This window comes from Rhineura floridana, chromosome 2 (assembly GCF_030035675.1).
Source record: "Rhineura floridana isolate rRhiFlo1 chromosome 2, rRhiFlo1.hap2, whole genome shotgun sequence".
Classification (NCBI taxonomy): Eukaryota; Metazoa; Chordata; class Lepidosauria; order Squamata; family Rhineuridae; genus Rhineura; species Rhineura floridana.
The window spans coordinates 187,789,901-187,812,707 of NC_084481.1; the positions used below are offsets into that span (position 1 = coordinate 187,789,901).

At 40.0% G+C, this 22,807-nt stretch overlaps 1 long non-coding RNA gene across 2 annotated transcripts in view; it reads left to right on the forward strand.

The window, feature by feature from the left end:
- LOC133378388 (uncharacterized) overlaps positions 1-19,543 on the forward strand; it is a 39,179-nt gene extending 19,636 nt beyond the window's left edge. The window contains exons 1-3 of one of the 2 annotated variants that reach the window (XR_009760994.1): positions 3,027-3,102; positions 16,147-16,263; positions 19,181-19,543. This is a non-coding gene — a long non-coding RNA (uncharacterized LOC133378388). Of the gene's footprint in view, positions 1-3,026; positions 3,103-16,146; positions 16,264-19,180 lie in introns of those variants that run through there. The other variant, XR_009760995.1, reaches the window with a different exon arrangement.
- The last annotated feature ends 3,264 nt before the right edge of the window (positions 19,544-22,807 follow it).

Genomic DNA, 22,807 nt, shown 5'->3' on the forward strand with positions numbered 1-22,807 from the left:
GCTGTGCAGGTTTCCCTTCATGCTCAGATTCCTCATTGTCTTCCAGTGCTGGCATGTTTCTGTAATCTGCATTACTGTATGGTATTTCTACTTTATCTTCTTCACTATCATGGTCCTGGGATGGTGCCCCTTTTAGTTGAAATGCACCTTGACCTTCATCAAAGTAGACAGCTGTTTGGATTTCAATCCTTTCTGTTATGGGATTTAGGATTCTGTATCCTTTTTGTTTTGTAGAATATCCAACAAAGGTTCCCTCTTTTGTACTGTTGTCCAGTTTGTGTCTCTTCTGGTGTGGTATGTGACCATACACTTTTGATCCAAACACCTTTAGATGAGTCAAACTGGGTATGCATCCATGCCATAATTAGAATGGAGTCTTGTTGCCATTTGCTTTTGTTGGCAAACAATTCTGTAGATAGGTGGCAGTACACACTGCCTCTCTCTGATGTTTCTGTGGGAGATTGGCATCTTCTAGCATTGATCTCACTATCTCAAAAAGGGTTCTGAATTTTCTCTCTGAGATGCCATTTTGTTCTGGGTTGTGAGGTACAGTGGTCTGATGCTCAATCCCATATTCACGCAGGAACTCCTAGGTAGCATGAGACATGTATTCTCCTCTATTGTCAGAACGTAGTATTTCTGGCTTTCTCTGGAATTTAGTGGTCACCATTGCAATATACTCTCTGAGTTTCTGAACTATCTGTCCCTTCTCTTTGAGTACATAGATTACAGTGAATCTTGAATAGTCATCAATAAAACTAAAAATATATCAATTTCCACCATTTGAAAGTATTGGCATTTCACAAATGTCACTGTGAATCAACTCTAGGGGGCGCTTTGCCGTACTTTCACTTTGCTTAGGGAAACTTGGTCTTGTCCCTTTAGCTTTAACACAGCATATACATCTTCCCTTTCCTTGGCAGGGTTCGATTTTCATGCCTTTTACTAAATTCTCCTTTTGGAGGGTATTAATTCTTGCAGTATCTCCATGTGCAAGCCTTCTGTGCCATAAATGCAAACATGGTTTGTTATAGCAGTCCTTCACAATATTAGCCTCTGGACTTTGCTGATCAATTTCATACATTCCTTTTCTCTTGGTAGCTGTGCAAATAATTACACCATCTCAAGAAATTGTGCAGAAATTTTCTTCAGATAGTACTAAACATTCTGTACTGGTTGCCTCACTGTCGGAGATCAAATTATTACTGGAACTGCCCAGAGAGCTTTGGCTATGGGGCGGTACATAAATGTAATAAATAATAATAATAATAGAAGTCCCTGAGTCCAGAGCGCATTTCTGAGGTAAATCTCTTTGGCACCACTTGGTGCCTGGCAAACCAACATTCCAGTTCCTTCCCCCTTTATCGGCACTTCTTGTGACTCAGCAATTTTAACTGAGTCTCCAGGTGGGGTGAGACTTTCAAATAGGGTTTTTGAATTTAGCATATGAGTGGTTGTTCCACTGTCTACATAGACTTTATCATTATTGCATTTTTCAACATTAACTTGTAAACTGTTGAAATCTTTCTTGTCTGTCTTTTCAAATCCTTTATTTTGTCCTTCAGACTTGCCTTTCTTGTCACACTGATCTTTACGCTGAGTCTGTGAACAACATATGAAACAGCCTTTGGCTTTAACACCTTTTGATTGTCTCTTTTGTTCACTAGATTTGCATGTGACTGACTTCTTTGGGGTAGCAGTCAGCTTGCTAAGAAATGAGTCATCAGATTTCCCTGCAGCACCTTTTCTTGAAAGAATTGTTCCCTAACTTCTGATACAATTTCATTCAGAGTCCTTTGCTTCTGTTGTAAGATGAGGCAAAAGGTACTCATTGATTCTGGGAGGGAATCTAGAAACAGAGCAATTTTGGTCGGGTCATCGAGCTTAGTTGCGCACTCTTCCACTCCCTGAGTCAACTATAAACTTAGTGAGATGCTCTTCAAATGAGTCTCCTTCATTTGCAAGTTAATAAGATTTCTTCACATGGAAATTAAATGCCCTTGGCCTTTAGGCTGGTGGTTAGACTCCAATGCATTACACATTTCTCTGGCATTTTTACAGTTAACAATTAAAAGGATTTGCGAGTTACTCACTCATTTCACTATAAGGTCCTGAGCTTTTTCATCTTTCTCCATCCAAACATTTTTTGTTTCCTCTGAGGCTTCTGGTCCCGGCTCTGGATTTTTAATCACTTCCATTAGCTTCTGTTGCCTTAAGTGACATCCCATCCGAAATGGCCAGAGCTTCCAGTTTCCAGGTGAACGTCTGTCGATGTTTAGCTTTTCTTTCATGGTAACCATCCTTAAGAAAAAGGCTTAACTCTTTACTGACTAAACTCTGAAGGTCTTTGCTAGCTTCCTTGGTTCTCAACACAAAAGCTCCTTTAATTACTCAGATCTGAGCTCCATTAACCTTTTACATGGCTGGGCCTGTAACCTGTTGCAGAGTAGGGAAATTAGGTGATTGAGTGTCTGAGTGAGCTTTGTGTATTTGAATCTTTGTTAAAGATGATACCTTCCCTGGAATTAGTCAGACAGAGACTTTAAGCTTTAAAATAAGAAATTACTACTTTATTCTGGAAGTACATACTTGATAGGAAAGAGTTCTACATCTAGCTAACTAGCTAAGTTGGAGATGCAAACACTAAGCCTAGTGTTTGCCCTCATGCTTGGAGGAGAGGGAGAGACAAAGAGAAAACGTCTGTTCTCCTTCTCAAGAGAAAGAAGAAGGAAAGATGTGGTCAACATCCTAAGCATATCAGTATAGCAGGAAGGGAGAGTCAGCAGAAGATCAAAGGACAGGTATTAGCCTAGCAATCAGGAGGTCTCCTCTCTAGCTACCCTTTTTAACCCCATGCAGTCCGAACCCACCAGTTCGAGTTGAGCCACATATTCCAACACTCCAAGAGGTCTTCTGTATCTTTAAAAGTTGTGCAGGGAGAAGGGAGAATTTCACCTTGTGGTTTTTCCCATTACAGTTTTGCAAGAAAACCAGCACTTGGCTGAATTTCCCTTCTCTTAAAGACACAGAATCATTCTCAGGCCCTGAGCCTGGCAACTCTATATGGGACAACACCTTGCAGACTTGGTTTATGCTGAAATGGTAATATCTGTATTTGCCCCCTCTATAATAGTTTATGGATAGTCCTTCAGAACCATGTCATATATCAAGGGAGATGGGGAAAGGTCAGCAAATTGACCCAAAGGAGAGTTAGTTTATTGATTAAAATGGGAAAGGCTTTAAAATGTGTGATATAATGGTCTCATGTGAAATACTGTGCATCATTTAACTTTACTTTAAATACCATTTTGATCAATACAGAAAAATCCAAAGCTATAAATAAATGGTGTTATCACCATAAGCAATGGAACTAACTTAACAGAAAATAAGGGACCCTTTGGATGTTACCTTCATAGTATGGGAGTCACTGAAGTGTAGCTCCTTGCCACACCTTGAAGCAGAGCTTGGAAGATTACTTTTAAAAAGTAATAAATTACAGTTACAGTTACATGGCCCAAAAAGCAGTAATTACCGTTACAATTACAATTGCTCTGAAAATAACTGATTACTTTACCTTTACTCAAAAGTAATCACTACAGTTACATTTCAGTTACTTTTTTTAAAAAAACCGCCTACAAGGTGCTGGCCTTGGCTGCTGCACATATAAGTAGCCTAAAATAACATTAAAAATAAGAACACACACACAGAGGATAGTAGAATAAATTTTTTTATCTCTAAGATTAACAGAATGGCATAACAGAATCTCACATCCCCCCACCCCACCCCCAGCAATGATGATACCCCAACACACATATAATTCACTTGAAATCAAATTTTACATTTGAAATGCTGCTTTTACAATACATTTCTGTTATGTCTCAAAAGAACAGGATGCTCAAAGAGCACGTCAGACTAGGGATGTCTTTATGTTGCCATCAGTACTGAACAGGCGTTCTACAGCGGCGCTTGAAGGCATGCCTGTGTTGTGCTGTAAAAAACAACGCAGCACCCCTTTCAACTAAAACACATTTTGATCAATATGGCAATCCCCTATCATCAAAGAAAAATGCAAACTTTAGTACCTGTACTTTACTAGTTGCCTTTGTAATTTTTTTTGTCAACAGTATAGCTTAGAGGTAACTTAATCCTGTACATACTTACCAGGAAGTAAGTCCCACTGAACTCATTGGGTAGACATGTATGCACAAGTGAACTGTCAGACGCAGAACATAAGAGACATAATGTAGGTAAACAGAAATTGCACATATCAAAAGTAGTTCACCAGCATAAACATTATCCCTTCTCCTGCAATTAAAAATGTGGTCTTGCCCAGGATATAGTGAAACTATGGAATTTACTACCACAAGAAGCAGTGATGGGCACCAACTTGGATGGCTTTAAAAGAGGATTAGACAAATTCATGGAGGATAAAGCTATCAGCGGCACCTAGCAATGATGGCTATGTTCTACTTCCACTTCAGAGACAGTATGCTTCTGAATATCAGTTCTGGGAATACAAGTGAGGAGAGTGCTGCTGGTGCACTCAGGTCCTGCTTATGGGCTTGCCTTTAGGGCATATGATTGGCCACTGTGAGAACAGGATGCTACGCTACATGGGCCACTGGTTGGATCCAGAAGGCTCTTCTTAAGTCCTCCTTTATCCATGTTCTTGCCCATTGGCTCCTTTCTCTCTCCACTCCATTCTTCACCACCACCATCCATTTTTTAAAACAATTGTTTTCTCCATTCCACCCCATCTCACTCTCCACCTCCTCCCTTGTCGCCTCCTAAGCACCCATAGAGCACGAGGGAAGAGCAATGCTCCACAGAAGCCCAGTTTGAAGCACATGATTTTTATCCACAAATCAGAGGAGCAGAAGAGTTCCCCTGCTCCCCCCCCCAAGTAATGCCCAAAAGTAACTCTGGAAACCTTACAGTTACAGCTCAAAAGTAATGAAGTTACTACTCATTCTATTACCAGCAAAATGTAATGAAGTTACCCACTTGTTACTCAAAAAAGTAATAAATTACAAGTAACTGGTTATTTGTAACTAGTTACTTCTAAGCTCTGCCTTGAAGTCCCAAGTCACATGGGAGAAGTCCACACTGGTAACTCCTTCTTTGCTCCTTAGAAATGGGAGCAATGCTGATGTAGAAAGGAACCAGGTCATGGACTCCTTCCGCATGACCCAAAGCATCTTATATCACCTTCAAGGCACAGGAAGAAAACACATGCCAGAATGGTTCCTGGCTGAAAAAAATTACATGAAAATAAGCCCTCAGTGTGCCTTAACTCCTGTTACCATTTAACTGAAAGAGCTATTTATTGTCATCTCCAGGTTTTGAGCAGCCCCTGAGCAAGATGCTCTTAGTGACTTCTCTTCCCTTCTTTTCCTTCTGGCCACACCAGCATAGTGGTCAGAAGTAGAGGGGTAGGTGAACAAAGGCTGTGTTAACACATGTGTCTATTGGGAACCTGAGTGTGTGAATCTACCGCCCACATGTCCCATTAAACACACCTCCTTGAGAGGAGGGGGATCTTGTGCTAGGGATAAAACAAGCACTTTGCCCTGAAATGTGCCTAAATAGTGTGTGTATAACCCAAGAAAATGCAGGTCCAAACCAGACTAAAGCAAAACTGTCTTTTATTGAGAGAAAAGAGAAAAAAGGCATTACAAAATTACTGGGTGCTGGCAACATTAATACACTAACCCACTCATAACTTTAAACTTAGGAAATAAAAGGCCCCTATTGCTATAAGGAATGACAGGTAGCTGAGTTACCTATCCTAGGCCCAGGATTGGGCAGTGGAATACAGCTGAAGTGATGTGAAGGAGCTCTGGCCCAAAAGCAGGAAGGAATCTCTTTGCCTCAAGGTTTTCACCGAGACACAGATTCCCTTCCCAATCTGTACCCTGTAGTCCTGCATCGCATTGCTTGAGAGCATAGTCACACATGTTGGAGCTCAGATCGCCATCTTAGGTCTCAAAACCTGCTTTTAAATACCCTTTCCCTCTTACAAATCAATGTGAAAGGAGGGATCTGGGTCTGAGGTGATCTCATGTTGTGTGTGTGTTTCTTGCTGACACGCAGAAAAACTAGTTCTGCTTTCTAATGCTGTCTTTGAACAATGGGATTGTTCTGCTAGGCATGAGGGAAGCCTGCCAAGGAAGAAGATAACATTTACTTCAGTTTTCTCGTTGTTCTTTGAGTTGCCAACAGAATGGCCTTGGTTCTGTTGTCTTTCACAATACTTCAGGAAGGCACAACGAGTCAGAAAATTGGGGGTGTGGGGTGAGAATTATAGTTCAGCTGACTCCAGGGCCTTGCCACCCCTTTGACTCCACATGAACAAAAATGGGGTTAGCCCGATCACTCATAACAGCTGCTACTCCTTCTCCTCACTCTTGTTGCAAAAGATCCCAAGTTCAGTCCCCAGCATCTCCAGGTAGTGCTGGGAAAGACTCCCTGGCTGAAAACCTGGAGAGATGCTGCCAGTCAGCGTAGACAATACTGAGCTAGATGGCCAACAATCTGACTCAGTATAAGGCAACTTCCTATGTCTGCTAACTAATCCAGAAAGGTCAGATGAACAGGCACCAACACATGGAGAAGAAGGAACAGGGCCAGGGGGCTCCAAGGATTGGCACTGGGGCCCCTGCAGCAGCAGGCCCTGGAACAGTTATGGCATATTCCATTTTAAAGAAGAGTAGATATTTCTAATCCTCACTGTTTTTCAGGAGAACATTTCCAGAACAGGTCTACTTGATACCTTCACAAAGTGCCTCTGTCCATGGCAAAGAGAATGACTACTTCCTCTCCAGGGTACAACTTCCTGTGGCATCTATATCCAGTGAGATCAGAGACATTTTGCATCCTCATTGGATCATTGTCAAGTTAAGGCCAGAAACAAGGGGCAGGTTTTTCCCCCCAGTGCATTCTTGTTCCCAAGTGTGACATTTTCTTTTCCCCAAAAAAATGAATGACTGCCACAGGGAGAAAGTCTCAGGGGCAGTTGTGGACACCATTAGTCAAGGGCCAAAAAGCAACCCCTGCCCTTGGCAACCTAAAGGTCTAGTGGGCAGGAAAAGCTTTTGCACTGCTACTATGTCCCATAGCTTGCTGCCTATTTGAGAGAGACTGTAGCTCAGCGGTACAGCACATCCTTTGCATGCATGAGATCCCAGGTTCAATCCTTGGCATCTCCAGTTAAAGGGATCACACAGCAGATGATTAGGAAAACCTCCACCTGAGACACTGGAGAAGTTACTGCTAATCAGAATACTGTGCTAACTAGACAAACAGGCTGACGAACAGGTTGCTTCTGAACAATTCTGTGAAGAATGTTGTACACCTACCTCATCAGAACAAGGTAAACGCAAATACACAGTGGGCTCAGCACACAAATTATCTGCATGTATTTGCAGCTTTACGATCAGGACTAGAGTTGCCGGGTTGCTGGTTTTTGCCCTATGACTCCAGATTTTTTTGGTCCTATCTGGGTTTCTGGGTGAATTACCCAACTCTCTGGACTCTCAACTTTCATTTTTTTAAAAAATTAAGGTAGTCTGGTTCAAGAAATATACACCAAAAGTCACACACACCCCTGCAACTTCTGGTAAATGAGCTCATAGCTGGCTGCTCTAACCCTGCCCTTTGAGATTTGTAGCCAATAAGCGAAGTCAGGGGTGTGATTGAAAAGGGATTTGTTGACCTCCACGCAATAGCTAGAACCCATTGCAAATTCAGAAAACTATTGTTTTTTCATGTATTGAGTAAGTATATAACTTTCAGCAGTAGCAAAAAATCCCTTTGTGTGTGCACAAGATTTAGAACAAAAAAATCACAGAAGGATCTTGGTAGGCAATTGATTACTGTAAACCATTTCAGTTATGATTATATTAAAAGTGTACATGCAGGGTTTTTTAAATTACTTGGAAAAATAGCATATTATACATTTTATCTTTCAAATAATTTTTGAACAGAAATTTAAAAGAAGTGTATATGCAGCTTATGATTACAATGTGTTATAATTTTCTAACTGTAAGGAGTCAAACAGGTTTTAATTTTCATGGGCTGTTGAAGAGGGCAGTTTATTTGTCTGATTCATAGCCTGTTTTGAAAACTTTCACAATATGAAGATTTAATCCTATACTTGCTTTTACTGGGAGTAAACTCCATTGAATTCAATAGGACTTACTTTTGAGTAAACATGGTTAGGATTGTGCTTTAAATCAATGGGACTTTTGAATGAACATAGCAAAGGATTGTGTTTGTGTTGTAAATCTTTCTCTCCCACAATCCTATTTTTAAAGCAATTAGGCACGGCTTACCTAGGTGTCACTGCTTTTATCTTGCAGGAAACTAATACTTTTTTAAAAAGTGTTCTGCAATGACTAACTGGTTTTTACAATAAACTATTATATGGGGTATATGTAGGGTTGCCAGGCTCAGGGCCTGAGAATGATTCTGTATCTTTAAGAGAAGAGAAAATTCAGCCAAGTGCAGGTTTTCTTGCAACACTGTAATGGGAAAAACCACAAGGTGAAATTCTCCCTTCCCCCTGCACAACTTTTAAAGATACAGAAGACCTCTTGGTTGCCAGGGCCAGCCTCCAAGAGGTCTTCTGTATCTTTAAAAGTTGTGTGTGGGGAAGGGAGAATTTCACCTTGTGGTTTTTCCCATTACAGTGTTGCAAGAAAACCTGCACTTGGCTGAATTTTCTCTTCTCTTAAAGATACAGAATCATTCTCAGGCCCTGAGCCTGGCAACCCTAGGTATATGTAGTTTTACATCTCGTTCACGTGCCTGCCTGCCTGCCTGCCTGCCTGCCTGCCTGCCTGCCTGCCTGCCTGCCTGCCTGCCTGCCTGCCTGCGGTCTTTCTAACAACCCTGTGCGGTAGGGTTGCCGACTGGAAACCAAGGCAGCTCACAAAAAGAAATAAATCTATTTAAAATCCAATAACCATAAAAACAATGATAAAACAGTTGCAAAATAGCTTAAAGTGGCATGACTGTGAATTTTGGGTTGGGTGAGTGAAGTTCCTTATCACTTGAGGTTGCAGTCCTATGCACACTTCCCTGTTTGAATAAGCCCCACTGAATACATTAGAACTTGCTTCTGAGTAAACATACATAAGATTGTACTATAAATATCTTTACAGGCTATGTAAATAATAAAAATCCTTGACAGTCATGCGTATATAAACATTTCTTCATTCTATGTCCCAATAAATATTCGATTTCACACTATGGTAGTACATTATTCTTTCCTCTACATTTTAAGTGTGCCCTTCTTCCTTGGAGTGGTCATGGTCTGCCTCTATTGTTTTCATCCTGAGGGGCAGATTAGGCTAAAAAATGGTGATTAGCCCATGGTCACCCAGTAAAGTTTGTAGCTGATTTCCATTTTAAAAAATTAAAATGATTTACATGCAGTCAAAGTTTATGAAGCAGATCCACACAATACAAGCACATCCAACTCACACTTAAAGAGCATGACTTCCCCCAAAGAATCCTGCGAAGTGTAGTTTCCCCCTCACAGTTATACTTCCCACCACCCTTAACAAACTACAAAACTATGTTTTGTTTTAATGTATTTTAAAGTCTGTTTTTATAATGTTTTGAAGTGTTTTTAGTGTTTTTGTTTGCTGCCCTGGGCTTCTGCTGGGAGGAAGGGTGGGATATAAATCTAATAATTAAAAAAAGGTAGGTGCCACTACACTAAAGGCCCACGTCCTATGTTGTGCAGAACAGACCTCCTGATAAGATGGTATCTTCAAGAGGCCCTCACCTGTATAGCATAGTGATTGACTGGGTATATAAGAGGTAAAATGATTCTTCAGGTATCCTGGTCCCAAGCTGTATAGGGCTTTGTACACCAAAACCAAAACCTTGAACTTAGTTTCACTGTAAAAAAAAAAACCCTCAAAGCAATTTACAGAAGGAATTAAGAAACTAAAAATATTGGCAAAAACAGTTAAAGACAGGTATTTAAAAACATTCAAAATAATAAAACCAACAATGAGTTAAAAACAGATATAATAGCTTCTACATGCCTGGGTAGGCTTGCCTAAACAAAACATGTTTTCAGCAGGTGCTGAAAAGATTACAGTGAAGGCACCTGCTTAATGTTTTCTGCCTTACTCATAGGAATCTTGTTGTGGTTGGTATGGTATTGCATTTAGGAAATCACCACTGTCTTTTGTTGTTGTTGTTTGCCTTTCATTTACCTCTGACCTCACTCCCTTGAAAAAAATGAAATGAACTGCCTTTAAGTCAATTCCGACTTATGGTGACCCTATGAATAAGGTTTTCATGGTAAGCGGTATTCAGAGGTGGTTTACCATTGCCTTCCTCTGATGCTGAGAGGCAGTGACTGGCCCAAGGTCACCCAGTGAGCTTCATGGCTCCCTTACATCCATAGAAACAACAGTGGTTCCATGTGCTCTACTCAACCCCCTTAAACCCACTGATGATGTATCTTATTGTTTGCATGATGGTTTGTTTCTTGCCCAATAGTGATAAAGGAGAATTCACATACTGGGAAGTGTGGCTTCAATTGCTATTGTTCCCAAGGGCCTGCCTGTGAAGGTAAACCAAACCATGTGTATTTTCTCTCTGTCAGTTATTACTCACTGGAATTGGTTGGCTGTCAAAGTGAGTTTATAGTAGCCCACATGGTAGGCACGAAAGGGTAGAGAATCATCTTAACTCTTTCACTCATTTCTCAAACCTCTCTCTACAGTGAAGGGTCGAGTCTGTAAAGAAGTTTAGAGCAGCCACATTAAAAGGCAGGCAGGACTCCAGGCAAGGGGTTGCCAACTCTGATTTGATATTGATATCTTTACAGAGGGTCCCTAGTCAAGCCTTACCAAAGCACAATCCTAACCATATCTACCCAGAAGTAAGTCCTGTTGAGTTCTATGGGTCTTAGGCCCTTAGTAAATGTGCTTAGAATTGCAGCCCTCAGGGGCATCCATCTTTACTCCTGAGTGTTTCCATCTAATATATCCACAACACCAGGCTCCTTTCTTCCTACAGTGACCTTCTGGTGACTGACCTGGCCTGAGAGCTCTTAAACCCTTCTTGCCAGAAGCAGGTAGGCTAGATTAAATGTTCCCTACCCAGGTGGGAAGGAATGATCCTGTCACTTCAGCTGAACACTGTCATTTAGCTAACATTTCTATCTTAATTTTGAATCAGAGAATATTTTTGGTTTAAGTGGTATGCTCCAAGCAACTGTGATTGATGCTTAATATATCCTACTTAATGACATCACTAGGGCCCACTCATGTGGCATCACTAGGGCCCATCCCTGAACTCTCAAGGTTTGGGATGCTTCTGACCTGGCAATCCTAATGAGAACATACATTACATGCTGTAACCAAGAGAGCCTTTGCAGTGGTGATCCTTAATGTATGGAACTCCTTCCCAAGAGATGTGTGCCTGGCCCTTTGAAGGTCTTGAAGGCCCAGCTGATTGAGCTGGTTTTTGTTGGAAGCATAAGTAGCCCTGTTACCCAGTTGGTTGAAGCAATAAGACACCAGATAGACTGCCACAGCTTTGTTAAGGAGAAGCTTTACTTGCAATAGACGAATAAAGTTCTCTGGATACACAGGATCATAAACAAACACAATAGCACCTTCCTCACACGACTCCTGCATCCCCCACACTTTGCTGCAGCCACCCTCCTTCTTTTATGGGCCTTTGCTTAATTACTCTGAATTCCTGCAGCTGTGAAACTGATGCAACCGGCTCCTTGTTAACTATTGCCGTTAACTCATTCCTTCCCTGTATAACCTGCCTTCTATAGGAATCACAATAAAATGCAAGTCATGATGACTGTAACATTCCCCACCCTTGTGTTTTCTGGTGATTACGTCGAGATGCAGGTTACAGTATACAGACAATATATATACAATATGCAATATACAGGTTACATGTTGCATACAGTATTACTTGGCTCTCTTTGTCTTATACATTTTAGACCAATACTAGAGCATCCTGCTGTTCCATCCAGTCTCTATCCCCATCTAACATTTTAAACCATTGTTCATAATCTTGAGCAGTCCATTCAGCAACATCATCGTCTTCCTGTATGGGTTCATTATTGTTCTGGATGGTTTGTATTGTAGCTATTTTAAATCTATCAGGAGGTTTACCTATATTAGCTCTCTGTGACCTTCGCAGTTCAGTAACTGCTGTCTGGCTTGTCTCACCCCCCTCTCCTATTTCAGCGGCCTCTTGTTTTACTTGTTGAGTAGGCGGGTCAGTATGCATAGCTGTAATCTCTACGCTACAGTCCTCAACCGTTTCTTTTACTTCTGGTTGCTTGACCTGTTCTACTTCTGAATACATTTGTTGCGGCTTATCTACTTTATAATCATTCCCAAAATAGACTATGTCTTCTTTCTGTTCTGGGGTCACTATATATTTCCTTTGTACAAAGGGTTTGTGTTTCTTGCTAGTAACCTCCCGGCTTGAGACCACTCTGTGGGAATGAAGTAACCATACCCTGTATGTCATACGTTCATACCCAAGGACTATTCCTTTAACCCATGATAAATCAGGTTTATTTTTGATGTCGGGTACACGCGCCCAACAAACTTCACCGAAAGTTTTCAAGTGTGCATGTTTAGGTTTCTTTCCATATAACCTTTCATAAGGAGTCATATTAATAGCTATAGAGAACAGTCTGTTAATTAAGTGGTTCGCATGCATAGCAGCTTCACCCCAAAACCCTTGTGATAAACTGCAACCTTGTAGCATTGAACGCACCATGTTTTGCAAACATTTGTTTCTGCGTTCAGCAATTCCATTCTGATGAGGAGACCAGCTGGCTGTAGGAGAGTGCTTAATGCCTCTTTCCTTAAGGAACCGCTGTAAAGAGTTGGAAAGAAATTCCCCACCTCCATCTGAATGTAGCTGTGCCACCTTAACTTACTGCTTGGCTTCCACCCACTTAATGAAATGACGTAAGTTGTTCTCGGCTTCAGCTTTTGTTTTTAACAGATATACGAAGCTGTATCTAGTATAATGATCCACTATAACGAAATAAAATCTTGCCCCTCCTTTAGATTTAGGAAATGGACCATCTAGATCCATACTGAGCAGTTCAAAAGGTCTACTCGCCTTACAGTCACTGCTTTTGTTTTTTGGGAGCAGCCTCGGCTTTCATTTCTTTGCACACTGAGCATTCTAGAAACAGTTTACAAGTTTTAAAGCATATATCAGCACTATGTTTAGGCATTAATTGTAGGGTTGAATAGCTTGCATGTCCCAATTTATCATGTATACACCCTTCATGGAGGGGTTTGTTCAATACTGCCTTCACTTTTTCTTTGGGGTTTATCTCTATAACATAGAGTGCATTCTTTAAATAGCCTTGCGCCTGCACTTTTCCTTTTCTACTTATGGTACATTTTCCCTTAGTAAACATAACATCATAATTCATTCTGTTCAATGCAGACACAGACATAATGTTTGTTTCCATCTGAGGAACAAAAAGCACATTGGTTAAAGTAGTTTGCAAACATTCTACAAATACAATGCCTTTCCCTGTACCTCCAATTTCGTTCCGTCAGCTAAATAAATGTTCTCGCAAGTTGCAGTAAGTACTTTAAATTGTTCTTTTGTGTTACAGAGGAACGTTGTCACCCCCGAATCGATCACCCAAATGGCGTTGTTTCTCTCTGTCTTTTCACACTTGTTGCTGTTTGTTACAACCCGTATAGACATACTGTCCTTGTCTTTTTCTGTTTTGCTTTGTGCTTTGCAATCTTTACGAAGATGAGTGGTAGATCCACATCTGTAGCATTTTCTTAACGCGTAGGCTTTCTCTTTGTCTTTGTCTTTGGTCTTCGAGGGTCCGGCGACGGCGTGTTGCATTTTAGTTTCTGCCCGTCTCTCCGCCTCTTGGAGCAATTTACAGGAAACATACTGCATGGTTAACTCTTTGTCTCTCATAGTCTCTAATGCTGAAACCATGCTATCATAAGAATTGTCCAATGAAGAAAGCAACAAATAAACTTGTAATTGTTCAGCAAATACAACGTCTCTATCCTGTAGCTGCGCAAATAGACTACGTATAGTTTGTATGTGTGCATTCATACTCACACCTTCTTTTAGACGTGTCTGGAACAACTTTCTTGAGAGTAGCACTTTGCTTCCTGCAGTAGTCTGAATATGGACATTATGCAGTGCATCCCAAACTTCCTTGGCTGTCTCCATATTTCTCACGTTTATTAGGTGAGAATCTTGTACACCAAGTATTATCGTGGCTCTTGCCTTTTGATCTTGGCGATGCCATTCCTCTGTGGGGTCATCCGGCGTTTCATCCTCAATAACATGCCATAAATCTTCACGGATCAGCAGCATCTGCATTTTTACGTTCCAACTAAGATAGTTAGAATCATTTAGATGCTCAAGCGGTATTCCGGATGCATAGGAATTTGGCGTGGCCATCCTTGCCTCTTACTTTGAAGGAGTTGCGGTGCTTGCCTTATCTTGCAGCTCTCCAGTACTGGCTGCACTTTAGGCTTTGAAGCTGGGCTTTCACACTCAGGATCTGGGCTTTCGCGCTCAGGATCTGGGCTTTCACGCTCAGGATCTGGGCTTTCACGCTCAGGATCTGGGCTTTCACGCTCAGGATCTGGGCCCATAACCTGTTGTTGGAAGCATAAGTAGCCCTGTTACCCAGTTGGTTGAAGCAATAAGACACCAGATAGACTGCCACAGCTTTGTTAAGGAGAAGCTTTACTTGCAATAGACAAATAAAGTTCTCTGGATACACAGGATCATAAACAAACACAATAGCACCTTCATCACACAACTCCTTCATCCCCCACACTTTGCTGCAGCCACCCTCCTTCTTTTATGGGCCTTTGCTTAATTACTCTGAATTCCTGCAGCTGTGAAACTGATGCAACCGGCTCCTTGTTAACTATTGCCGTTAACTCATTCCTTCCCTGTATAACCTGCCTTCTATAGGAATCACAATAAAACGCAAGTCATGATGACTGTAACAGTTTTAAATTAAGATTATTTTATTTGGATTGCTGCTGTTTTAGAATTTTGGTTTTTAATCTAATGGCTGTTTCACTTTGTGGCTATACTCAACTGCACCTTTTTCAATGTTGCTTGATCTATAATTAACTGTTCAGTATTGTTTGTTGTATGTTGTTGAAACTCATGTTTTGACAAACATCAGAGGGCATTGTCCCGTAAGGTGACTCTAAAATATTTTAAAAGAAATAATACAATAAAAATAATATATATTATAATATATTATATAATATATATTATATATATTAATTATATACATTATCTGTAATATATACAATGTGTCTGTTAAAATATATGCCTTTTACATAGCAAAAGAAGCTAGATCTTGACATTACTGTTTGAAAATGTTTGGAAGGGCATCCTACCATAATGCCCTTAACTCACCTTCAGTGCAAACAGTGTTGCTTAGTTACAAGTTCCATTGATGCCAGTTGAATTAATTTCCAAATAAATGTAATTAAAATTACAGTGTAAAGGGAGCTATTTTCATTTTAGTTCCTACAGGAGTTCTTGTTAGTCAACAGTAGGTGTCCCAAAGAAGTTCCCTTTATACATTTTACCATCAGACTTGAAGTATTTTCTTCTTTTAAAAGCACCAGTCTTTGTGGTTTGGTAATAATTTGTTTGCAGTTTGGTGCCTTACTGTGTGACTATTAACTCATAAAGGCTTATGTTTTCATAAAGAAGGCAAGTATCAAGGATCATGCTGACTAGTAACCAGGTAATAATTAGTTTTCTCCATATTTCATGAAGTTAGCAGAAAATAAATAGTTCAGATTTTTCCGCAGTCCACATGTGAATAATTGCTAGCAGTGAAATAAAGGTGTCCTTAAGATATGTTGAGAAACAGGATTACTATTCCATGTTATTTCTTTTGCTCAAAACTCTCCATATAAGATACTTCACAAAAAGCTATGTATCCAACACTCACTGTTTACTTCCATTGGAATCTATATTCTGACATGGCTAGTTCATGCACCCAGTATATTTTTTCCTGACATGATTACCTGGAAGCCAAACTATGGGTTCTATTAAATGTGTGATTTGCACTTGAGTGTTTTGTTTTGTTTTGTTTTAAAGATCTGTGGGGAGAGAGAATCAGAGTTATGAATCGTGATAATTATACACCAGAAATTCCATGATCAAACCTACATATATGGAGCCCAAGGTCAAAAGCTATGGGATGTATTTTTCAAGGTGGGTAAGCTATTTCCATGGCAAAATTAAAAAACCCAAACCCAACTTTTTCCCCTCTTCCTTCTCTGTGTTTGCTTTATTATATTTGAAGGTGTGGAATTTTGTTTATTGTGGAGTTTTTCACCATTAATATTTGGGGGGAGGGATAATTGCTTAATTGTTTTGAGAAAACATGGCTGCCTTTTAATGTGTTTCTGTTATTTTTAAATATATATGAAAAGAATATATTCGTCTTTGTTTCCAAAAGGTTATTGACCACTCTGCTCCTTTCTTAAAATTTATGTGCATAATAAAAGCGACATGTAAGTATTTCAGAAGATTTATAACTACATTAAATGCATGCAAAGACTTTTGGATCTAACATGGGAAAAGGTGTCAGCTTGACAACATTTCCTTCACAGAACTGTCAAAATATTGCACATTAAACACTTGTAATTACTGACAGCAAACAGTAGTGATAAAATCAAAAATTAAGCTCAAGGTGTCAGAAATGAAAACAGCTCTTTAAACCATAATGATCAAGAGCTGGGGCCATACTATTAATTTATTTACAACACAATCCTAACCATGTCTACTCATTCAGGGGGGCTTGCTCATAGGTAAGTGGGGTTAGGATTGCAACCTTTGTTGTTGTTATGTGCCTTCAAATTGATTATGACTTATGGCGACACTATGAATCAGAGACCTCCAACAGCATCTGTCATGAACCACCCTGTTCAGATCTTATAAGTTCAGGTCTGTGGCTTCCTTCATGGAATCAATTAATCTCTTGTTTGGCATTCCTCTTTTTCTACTCCCTTCTGTTTTTCCCAGCATTATTATCTTTTCTAATGAATCATGTCTTCTCATTATGTGTCCTAAGTATGATAACCTCAGTTTCATCATTTTAGCTTCTAGTGATAGTTCTGGTTTAATTGTTCTAACACTCAATTATTTGTCTTTTTCACAGTCCATGGTGTCCGCAAAGCTCTCCTCCAACACCACATTTCAAATGAGTTTATTTTTCTCTTCTCCACTTTTTTCACTGTCCAACTTTCACATCCATACATAGAGATTGGAGATACCATGGTCTGAATAATCCTGACTTTGGTGTTCAGTGATACATCTTTACATTTGAGGACCTTTTCTTGTTCTGTCACAGCTGCTCTCCCCAGTCCTAGCCTTCTTCTGGTTTCTTGACTATTGTCTCCATTTTGGTTAATGACTGTGCCAAGGTATTGATAATCCTTGACAAGTTCAATGTCATTGTCTACTGTAAAGTTGCATAAATCTTCTATTGTCTTTACTTTAATCTTTTTGACGTTCAGCTGTAGTCCTGCTTTTGTGCTTTCCTCTTTAACTTTCATCAGCATTCGTTTCAAATCATTACTGGTTTCTGCTAGTAGTATGGTATCGTCTGCATATCTTAAATTATTGATATTTCTCCCTCCAATTTTCACACCTCCTTCATCTTGGTCCAATCCTGCTTTCTGTATGATATGTTCTGTGTATAGATTAAATAAATAGGGTGATAAAATACACCCCTGTCTCACACCCTTTCTGATGGGGAGCCAATCGGTTTCTCCCTATTCTGTCCTTACAGTAGCCTCTTGTCCAGAGGATAGGTTCCGCATCAGGACAATCAGATGCTGTGACACCTCCATTTCTTTTAAAGCATTCCATAGTTTTTCATGATCTACACAGTCAAAGGCTTTGCTGTAACCTATAAAGCACAGGGTGATTTCCTTCTGAAATTCCTTGGTCTGTTCCATTATCCAACATATGTTTGCAATATAATCTCTGATGCCTCTTCCCTTTCTGAATCCAGCTTGGACGTCTGGCATTTCTCACCCATATATGGTAAGAGCCTTTGTGGTAGAATCTTGAGCATTACTTTACTTGCATGGGATATTAAGGCAATAGTTCGATAATTACTGCATTCTCTGGGATCCCCTTTCTTTGGAATTGGGATGTATATGGAATGCTTCCAGTCTGTGGGTCATTGTTTAGTTTTCCATATTTCTTGACAGATTTTTGTCAAAATTTGGACATATTCACTCTCAGTAGTTTGTAGTAACTCTATTGGTACGCCATCTGTTCCTGGTGATTTGTTTCTTGCAAGTGTTTTAAGAGCAGCTTTCACCTTGCATTCTAAAATTTCTGGTTCTTCATCATACAGTTCCTCCATATCATCCTTGCATCTCTTTTATAGAGTTCTTCAGTGTATTGCTTCCATCTTCCTTTTATTTCATCTTGGGCAGTCAGTGTGTTCCCCTTATTGATTATTCAACATCCCTATCCTTGGTTTAAATTTCCCTTTCATTTCTCTAATCTTTTGGAATAGGGCTCTTGTTCTTCCCTTTTTGTTGTCCTCTTCTATTTCTATACAATAACCATTGTAATAGTTCTCTTTGTCCCTACTAGTTGCTGTATTGTTTCATTTAGGGTTCTGACTGTGTTTCTATCTCCTTTTGCCTTTGTTTTCCTTCTCTCTTTAACCATTTTAAGAGTTTCTTCAGTCATCCATTGAGGTTTTTCTCTCTTTTTAACTAGAAGTATTGTCTTTATGCATTCTCCCTGATCATGTCTCTGACTTCATTCCATAGTTCTTCTGGTTCTCTGTCAACTAAGTTTAAAGCCTCAAACCTGTTTGTTATTTGATCTTTATATTCTTCTGGGATGTTATTTAAATTGTATTTTGGCATTATTATTGCTTTGTTGGTCTTCTTTAGCTTTACATATTCTGATTTTCGATACGACCAGTTCATGATCTGTACCACAGTCTGCTCCTGGTCTTGTTTTTGCAGAAAGTATGGAACTTCTCCATCTTCTGCTACCAATTATACAATCAATTTGATTCCTATATTGACCATTTGGTGATGTCCACGTGTACAGACAGCAAAATCTACTGAGCTTACTTTCTCCATTCAATTTTCAGGAACTCCAAGTGAATGACAATGGAGAGACCCCAGCTGATATCCAATATGCAGCACCTTACTGGTCGAGGTCTGCGTCAAAGTTCACAACAAATCTTGGGAATTACATAATTGAAAGCCCCAAAGGCTAGGTGCTGATTCTCAACAACAACCTCATCAATCACACCTGTCATTATGGTCATGTTCTTGTTTGTTAAGCACCTTTTTTGAAGTTTATACCAACTTAATTCATTTAATTTATACCAACTTAGTTCACCTTGCTGGAAGGTCCCCAACACTTATCAGTGTTTATGAATATTTTCACAGATGAGCTCATACCAGTAACTATCCACCTTGAATGGAATTGTTAGCTTTATTAGTTACTTATTACCAGAAGGTCTCTAATGACTTACTACATTATTAAAAACAAAAATAAATATATTATACCATAAAACTAAATAATACAACAATATCCACCCACACACAGCCCAAATCATGCCATAGAGAGTTAATGCCTAGGAAAGAGTAGATAAGTTCACTTGTGCAGATTTCTGGAGGGCAGAGGAGCCAATCAGGATAGGTATGTCAAAGGGAAATACAGTAGGGCCCCACTCATACAGTGGGTTACTTTCCGGACCCCCACTGTAAAGTGGAACTCATTGAATAGAATGGTATGCGATGCCTAAAAACTGCCGTAAAAGCAGAATAATATGAGTGGGGCTTTAGTCTAATTGCGTCTAATTGAGACCGCTGCATTAGCGAAGTGCCTTAAAGTGAAGCGCCGTAAAGCAGGGCCCTACTGTATTATAAAGTGATATTTGATGTAGGTGGAAAATGTCCAAAGAGCTTACAGAGCTTTACTACTAATGTTTATTACTTTTTGTTTGCTCTTGGAGTCCCTGTAAATTATGCTCAGGAATACTACCCCTACTCCAGCTGTTCATTTTTTTCTAAAAATGTAGCCTTTTGCTGCTGCATAGTAGACAGAAAATTGACCCCAGACAGGCAGCCATTACCAACACTTTTGGTTTGTATGACAGCTTTGTCATCAGACAGAGTTTGACCTGAATGCTTTGAGCATTACAGAATGTTTCACACACAAACACATTCCAATGCAAACTAAGTTTTCTGTGTCTTTCAGTCTCATTTTGCAGCTTCATATGTCACTCAGTGACCATATGCAAATACTATATTGAGTTTATCCAGTCCTGCTGGCAATGAACGGTATGTCAGGACTGACAGAACAGCAGGGTGGGAGGCAGGACAGCTGCAGATTCACTTGGTGCTTAAATACATTGAAAGGTATCCTCTTCAGATGAGTACTTGGCAACCGTGTGGGATAAGCAGTGCAGTGGGAGGGTAGGGGTAGATGTAGGACATGAGTTCCTTTGTGGAATGAAATCTACCTACTTTGTGTATTGGATTTTGAGATGTATCATGAATTTTCCTGAAGAACAGGTTCTGAATTCAGAGAGGGGAGGAGAGGGCTAAAGGAACAGCCTATGGGAACTGATGTCCGGTTCAGATGAGGGACTTTAAACATATCAGATTGCTTACTGTTTTATAAAGACTTATGAGCTCCCTCACATTTTTCACCTTGCAGTGTTAGCTTGGGCCTCACCATAAATTATGGACCTGAGTTTAGCCTTTCAAACGAATGCCCCCAGAACAACATTCTGGCAACATTCATTAATCTACAGTTCATTCCTTTTATGCTGCAGAGGTAAACAGATAGTTGCTTATACCAGCTTTTGCCAACCTTTGGGTCCCCAGATGTTGCTGGACTATAATTCCCATCATTCCTGACCATTGGCCATGCTGACTGGGGCTCATGGGAGTTGGAGTCCAACAACATCTGGGGACCCAAAAGTTGGGAAAGGCTGGATCAAAGGCAAGCTGAGAACAATTTCCAAGGGGTGTGTTATGACTGCTCAGGCTAACCCCCACTTTGGTTTATTTGACGTCGAAGGGGTAGCAACACCCTGGAATATTCTGGACTACATTTCCCACCCTACACACCTTGTTTTCTGACTCGTGCCCTCCTAAGTACTGTGAAATGAGGACAAGAAGCAAAGACCATCTTGTGGTACTTTTGGAGGAATGTGAAGACCCTGAATTAAATGTTATCTCATTTTTTTGGCAGATTTCCCTCATGCCCAGCAGAACAATCCCATTGTTTAAAGAAACCATTAGAAAGTAGCCTTAGTTTTCCTAAGTGTCAGCAAGAAATACACACACAACATGAGATCACCTCATACCCAGACCTCTCCTTTTCATGTTGATTTGTAAGAGGGAAAGGGTATTTAAGAGCAGTTTTGGAGACCTAATATGGCGATCTGAGCTCCAACATGTGTAACTACTCTCTCAAGGAACGCAGCACAGGACTACAGGCCACAGAATAGGGAGTCTAGAATGGTGCAAACCTTAAGGAAAAGATATTCCTTCCTGCTTTTGGGCCAGAGCTCCTTCACATCACTTCAGCTGTATTCCACTGCCCAGTCCTGGGCCTAGGATAGAATCTCTGCTACCTGTCATTCCTTATAGCAATAGGGGCCTTTTATTTGATTGAGATTGATTGAGTTTATTTATATGCCACCTTTCCACAGTGAGCTGTGCCCAAAGTAGCTTTCATTTAAAATTATGAATGGGTTAGTATGTTAAGGATTAATGCTGCCACACACCCAGTAATTTTGTAATCCTATTATTTTCTCTTCTCTCAATAAAAGACAGTTTTGTTTTAGTCTGGTTTGGACCTGCATTTTTTGGGTTATACACACACCATTTAGGCACATTTCATTACGAAGTGCTTGTTTTATCCCTAGCAAAAGATCCCCTCCTCTCAAGGAGGTGTGTTTAATGGGCCACTTGGCTGGCAGGTTCACACACTCAGGTTCCCAACAGACATGTGTGTTAACAGGTGACACAGTGACTAGGGATATTCCTTATATTTTGTTCCACTTATCTTGGAGAACTAAGAGCATTGCACCAACTTATACATCAGAAGTAATAAACCATCCTTTTCTGTTGTCATGTAGAGACCCTGTCCTTAAGGTGGTTGAACAACATTCTGTGATAATGATGCCTAACACAATTGTATCACATGTTAATTTACATACATTCTGTCACACTTCTGAGGATATGTCAGTCCAAATGGCATTTCCATTACCCTTAAAATCATAGCTGTCAGGAGTTAGTCCCAGTTCCCAGAGGCTGTGTTCTACAAAGTAGTTCAATCTTCATCCATGTTTCTGTATGCTACTTGAAGATTCCTAAATATTAAGCAATTTATTAATGCTTTTAAATAAATAAATCATATTTTATTTTGTAAGCCCTTTATGAAATATTATTTTTGTCCTCATAACACCCAGTGAGACAGATTACTATCACTACCATTTTACAAATGGGAAACTAAGGCAAAGAGACTGATGATGTATCTGAAATATTGACAGTGACTATTTGGAAATGTATGGCAAGGAAGGACTTTCAAGGGAGAACCTTTTCTTAGAACCAAGTTAAATTCTCTGAACACAAGAAGCAAATTTGACTATGAAAGTTGAACTTCAGCCACCTCAGTCACCTCCTTGGGGCTGGCAATGTCTCCTGGGCATTTGAGTGAGATACCTCACTCCTAAACACAAATGAAGCAATCC